Genomic DNA, 6512 nt, shown 5'->3' with positions numbered 1-6512 from the left:
GCCATTATTTCTCTGAAACAGTTCTGTATAGTTTAGAACTAGCAACATCATTGCATCCACAAGACCATCCCATAAAATAAATTATTTTAAGATTCAGTTTATTATATAAAGAAGCTGGCATTTGGAAGTTCTGGGTTCAACCATAAACATACTTACATGTAAATAAGGCTGAGTGCAATAGGAAAAAAAAGATGCTAGAACTTTGTTTTTAAGGTAGTCGCTATGGTCTCTTAGGAACCCAAGAGATAGGCTAAATTAGATCTCGTGTATCATCTGCTACACTTGTGGTATCCTCAGAATGCATAATATGACATGAGATACTGATTGCAAACATACTACCTGGTCCTATACATATTTACTTAGAAATAAATTCTTCTAGTTTCAATGGAACTTGCTTCACGTTTGAGAGCTTAGGATCAAAGCTTCAGCTTCAATATTCAAGAAAGCTTTGCAAAAATGTCTGAGCAAAGCGTGGTGAGCTATAAACTATTAGGTCTTGTACTCAGACTTGTGCTTGAGATTGCTCAGCTTTGGGGTTCGGCTGTGATTGCACACTTAAAACAAACATTAACTGCTCTGCATCTATGACCCTTGTTGCCCTTGCAGACTTGGCTACAGAAGCATGCCTTCGACATTTTATCAAACCAGATTAAGCTGCCTGACAAGTCATTAAAATGTTCGGGTGACAAATTTGTAAGTTCTTCAGTGGCGAAAAGGTGCTTCCGTCATACTTAGGTTAATGTAGTGTATCCCCTTTGGAACTAAATGCAATTGCTCTGGCTTAGGTAGGGTCAACTTCTAACTAGCCCTTGTTCTTGGGGTTTAACAGCATCTTGATGACGCTTACTGCTGCATTGTAAACATGTTGCCTTTGCAAATCAGCTTACTACGAGAGGCCAAACTGAGACAGTCCCCCGCTGCCTGCTATTCAGTTGGCAACTCTTGCTGGATTTTGGATTGGTCTGCATGCCATTTTAGACCATTGCTCCCTATTAGTGTGAGGCCATTGTTCCTATGGTAATATGGCCTCCCCTCTGAATGGAAAATGGCTCCCCAAGCAAAGATGGTGGAAAGTTTCTTCTGCTTCCCTAATATGGAAGAGGCATTTACTGGCAGAACAGAGTCAAAACAGGTTCACATCCACCAAGGCAGAAGATGTCATAACCCACTTCAGAAAGTATTGGCTAGAGGAGAAGATGTGAAGGCCACACAAAGGCCGGGTGGTCTGGTCCTCCGATTGACTGCACATTGCCTCCACTTGAAGGGTTATTTTCTGATTTTGTTTATGGAAGGAGGGGGCACTGAGAATTGTGTGGGGTTGTGTCTTCAGAGTCTGATTAGTCTATCAAAGCAACATCTTCTGGCCTAGAAGGTCTAGAAGTGGGGGGTGATAACTTCCCTGAAGGTGCTTCCTCTTCACTCTTGTCTTCCTCTGAGCTCGAGGGCAGACTGAGCCCTGAGAACATTTGTCTCACCTGGTATTGTGTATTCTGGTTGACAGTGCCTTTCCACAGTCTCGGGCATGTATTCTAGCACTGAGCTATGGAGCTTCTCCTTTACAGAAGCTGCTATGGGCTCTCTGTTTGCTGCAGAGGATTCCTTTTGGGTTGCAGAGTCAGTTCATGTAGGATGCTAGGCCCACACATTCTGAGTCTGCAAGAGCAGAGAGTACACCTTGACACTCATCCAGTGCTTTCCTGTGGCAAATATTGCGGGAGAATCTTTGTATAGTGACCAGTGGCATGCAAACTTCTTTTTGCAAAAGCTTGTCCGCCATGACTGATCACCTCATGGAGGAAGGAGGACCTCAACAAACCTAGTATTGCCCAAAACATTGCTCAAGAAACCACTGCTGTAAGGCACTGGGAATTTTTCAGATCTCAGATTAGACATTCAACCACTCAGGTTTTAATAGTGAGGGGTGTATAAATATTGAATGGTTTTAGGATCATGGCATGATAGCATGATAAGCTAAGTAGTACATGGAAGGAAAATATACATTGTTGTCTCCTCTCTCCTGCAGCCTTCTGAAAGGCCTTGTGGAATTGGGAAAGGAGGCTGATGAGGGACAGGGAATTGCCCAAACTTAGGTTGAGGTCGACCCAAATTCAAACAATTCTCCCTTTCCTCCAGGAGCCCAGGTTGTTTCAGAGATTCTCCTGAACATTTCAAGATAGTTGTAGAGGGGGTAGGAGACAGGAAACTTTCATTTCACAGTCTTCCTTAATTTATCTTAGGCTCTAAGCCCATGACTTCTGCTTTATGTTTCTGTCTATTGAGACTTTATTGTTGATGTCTTCATTTAAACATTCTTTTTGTATTTTTCCTCCGTTCATCGTCATTTGTCCCCACCATCTAATTGCTAACACTGCCTTTGTTGTTCCATTAACTAACTGGATCCTCCCCCACAATAAAAAATCATTGCTATACGTAATTTGATAGCTGAGGAGAAAAGATGTGAACTGTTGATGGAACAGTTAAAATTTCCTTGGATTATTTGCATTTAGTCCCTTTTTTGCAAGTAGAAGAATGTATAATGCAAATTTGGGTATTCAAACAAATTTTTGAACATCCAGTACATTCATAATTCATTGCTGATATGACTTGAGTAGGTGACCTATAGTTATAAATGCATTTACATGACCATGGGATGTAGTTCTCTAATTTTAGAAAGTAAAAACTAGATAATAAGAGATTTGGATGGTGGGCACTTTACCAGCTTTTGGAGAGTTTCCTGAAACTACCTTTGCAGGCAGACTTTGTATGACAAAATGCAGCAAACAAAATGTGATGCACAGCATGACTCTTACAAGTTTAACAAATGCAGAATAACAGGACAGCACTTAAAAGTGTCTACTTGTGGACTTAGAATTTCTGCCCATCGCTATGAAAATTCCTTTTTGGCTTTGTAATGTTCTGTGGGAAAGCCTTGTTTAGGAACACAAATATAGCACATAAGTTTTTTTGCTTTTCTTAAAAAAAGATCTCTCTTTAAAAAAAGGGCTGTGTTCCAATGTAAGACAATTATGTGTATGGCCTCTTTTGATATTCTGGGATATCTTTTCTACGCTGTAACTGATTTGTGTGTCCTTTGTATTGTGGTGGAATCATGCATCCTAGAAACCTTGTTGTGTTGTCAAAATCCAATGACTTGCAGATCTTTTTTCCAGTAGGATTTCGGAAACGGTTTTCTGCTCAGCCAAACCTTCAAAGCAATAAGAGAATGGAAATTTAAGTACTAAGGTGTATATACCCACGTTCTTAGTGCAAATATCATGTAGATTTGTTCCATAAAATGACTGAAATGTACAGTAGATAGTGACAAGACAGGCTTAAATACAGGACGTGATTGTGACTTGAGTGAATGGACGAATGATCTGAAGCATCACTTTTGCAAAAATGAAAAATGGGTACATTGTGCCCCTCTCCAGGTGGAGAGACATGTTACCCAATTTTAAATACATAAATAAAAAGCCCAACCATTCCGTGAAAAAGCCCAATGCGAATAGATTGACATTTTTTCATTTTAAAGTTAGTCAGTGGTGTACTCTGTCAATTCAATACAGTATTTAGTGTAATCTTTCCTGGAGCAATTTGTCTTAATTTTGCATTGGATACAGGATTGCAGCTCAGTCTGCAATCCTGTATCCACTTACCAGGGGATAAGCCTTATTCAAATCAGTGGGACTTACTTCTGAGTAGACACATATAGGATTGCCCTCTTTTGCTTTAATTTCTGGATGAGGCCTACTCTGTTGAGTTTTTAAAAGGATTTGCTCAAGTGGTCCATCCCGTGTAGAATGTGTAATTTACTGTTGAGGAGTTAGAAAACTCAATTTCTGCGGCAAACAGTAATTTAAGACTTAGAAGATGCTTAAAAGTAGATGCTCTTTTTAAATGCAAGCACTTTTAGAAACAATTGCCAGAAACAATAGGTAAGAAAAGAAAAACATTTAGGCTATTCTCCTAAACATGTTTACTTGGGGAGCAAGCCCCATTGAATACAGTGAGACTTGCTACTGAAATAAAACTTTCATAGGATCGAACTGTTACTCAGGGGTTTCCTTCTCAGATGGTTTCCACTGATGACTGACATTTGCCCTCTATCACAAGGTATTTTAGGCTATGGCTAAATCTCAAAAGCCCTTTTTGGAAAACGAAAAGGGGTAAAATGGCCACAGCAGGAAACTGGAAAAGCTGTATGAGAAAGACTGCTTTTTAACCAGTGGCTTGGCCACTATCACTCCTAACAGTGACTCTGTGCCTTCAGTAGCTGAGCAGAAATTCAACCGGTGTAGCTTTACCCTACTCTAGGCTGCTCCTATTGAATTTCTGCCCGTTGTGAAACTGTTGAAGGAACGGCAGGGCCTCTTTTACAAAATGGGTGGCACCCTTTTAGCAAACAGCAGTCCTCTATAGACAGGATCTGATGAGAAACAGGGAAAGGAGACACACTCACCTTCTTCCCATCAGGATTTTATTTTCCAAGTGGATTCGTGTTTTAGCTCATAGGGAAAATATCCTATATAAAACTACCCCTTCTGTGCTAAAAACTCTAAAATGTGCTCCTACTACAATTTAAGTGGTTGGCATGCAAGTTATTACAAACTCATTAATGATGTTCCTGACCCCAAAACCAGTTTCATTCATGTGGGGAGCCTTGTGCACTGTATTTGAGAGTCCTCAATACTGAATGTGTATGAATGGTCAATGCATGTCTCATTCTCTGAGCATTGTCTGTTTAAAAATAAAAAAAGATTCTGAAACCATGTCATATACACAGTGTCTGAAGTTACATCATATGGATCTTTCATCTTCAGAATATTGTAGCGTGTGGATCTTTGTTTCTGATGAAATATGTGACTGTAAGCAGTGCATGGTTTGCTGACATTCGTATTCAAACCTCTCCCGAGCAAATTAAAAATATAAGTGAATTAAAAATATAAAACCTAATTTTACTTGTGCGTTTGTCTCTTTCTCTTGAAAAAGCAGGATTAAAATGTGTGGGAGCACAGGGATATACAAACAAGGAGGTAAACAGCTTGTCTTTCAAGAATTTTTTGAAGTCCCTCGGTCAGCAAGGGGCATATTCTTAATGTAATAGAGAGGCTAAGGCAGGATCCTTACCCTCCTCTTCTGTATTTAGCCATAAACCTGCATCTCCTTTGAAGCATTTCCCTGGTTAAATACGTGAGAGAATTATGCATGCGCAGGGAATTACAGTAAGCATTTAGGAAAGGGATGAAGAACCTATTTTGTTGGAAGCCACCCAGAGTGGCTGGGGAAACACAGCCAGATGAGCAGGGCATAAATAAATTACTAGCACTGTGGGTTAAACCACAGAGCCTAGGGCTTGCCGATCAGAAGGTTGGCAGTTCGAATCCCCACGACGGGGTGAGCTCCCGTCGCTCGGTCCCTGCTGCTGCCAACCTAGCAGTTCGAAAGCACGTCAAAGTGCAAGTAGATAAATAGGTACCGCTCTGGCGGGAAGGTAAATGGGGTTTCCGTGCGCTGCTCTGGTTCGCCAGAAGCGGCTTAGTCATGCTGGCCACATGACCCGGAAGCTGTACGCCGGCTCCCTCGGCCAATAAAGCGAGATGAGCGCCGCACCCCCGGAGTCGGCCACAACTGGACCTAATGGTCAGGGGTCCCTTTACCCTTCACATTTACTACTACTACTACTACTACTACTGTGGCCCTCAAAATGCTGCTGGACTCCAACTCCCATCAGCCCTGCCAGCATAGCCTATCGCCAGGGATGATGGGAGTTGTAGTCCAGCAACTTCTCACATTTTTTTATAAGTATCCCCCTAAAACACTCCCTTGAAGGGCGGCCCAGGAGCTTTTGCAGCCTGAGGCAAAACGGAAAGTGCTGCCTTTCGGTGACAATGGCATTTCCCCCGCAGCCCCCATCACTGCCATGCACAAGTGCACTGGCCCTATGCACCATCTTGCCACCTCTCCCCATAACCCATCGTATTGGAGCACAGGCGTTCTGAGACTGGTGACACTCCAGGCCAGCCATCATAGTGCTGGTACACCTGCGGGGGGCTGCAGAGGAGGCAGATCTGCCTTCCAAGGAGCACGCAGCAGCTGCCACCACAAGAGGGGATGCGATCCTTGAAGGCTGGATCTGCTGTCCTTGTGGCTCCTGCCGCCCAAGGCAGCCATCTCACCTGGCCTCATGGGTGGGCCGGCCCTGTCTCCTGCTCTCTCTCCACTGCTAGACCTTGGTGGTTAACAGAAGGTAACTGTAATTAAATTGTAACCTCGAAAAAACACTAACCAGATGCCTATAGGAAGCCCACATGTGAATTCCCAGCAGCTGGCATTCAGAGGCATTATGGGTGACATTCCAACTAACTTTTACGCAGGACAGACCCACTGAAATCAATGGACGTAACTTAGTCAGGTTCATTCATTTCAGTGGGTCTGAGTGAAAGTTCTGCCTCCAGCAGCAGAAGTTAAAGGTAAAGGTAAAGGTAAAGATAGTGATGTATGGAAGTGAGAGG

The sequence above is a fragment of the Podarcis raffonei genome, chromosome 3, assembly GCF_027172205.1.
Source record: "Podarcis raffonei isolate rPodRaf1 chromosome 3, rPodRaf1.pri, whole genome shotgun sequence".
Classification (NCBI taxonomy): Eukaryota; Metazoa; Chordata; class Lepidosauria; order Squamata; family Lacertidae; genus Podarcis; species Podarcis raffonei.
This window is presented reverse-complemented; position numbering follows the sequence as displayed.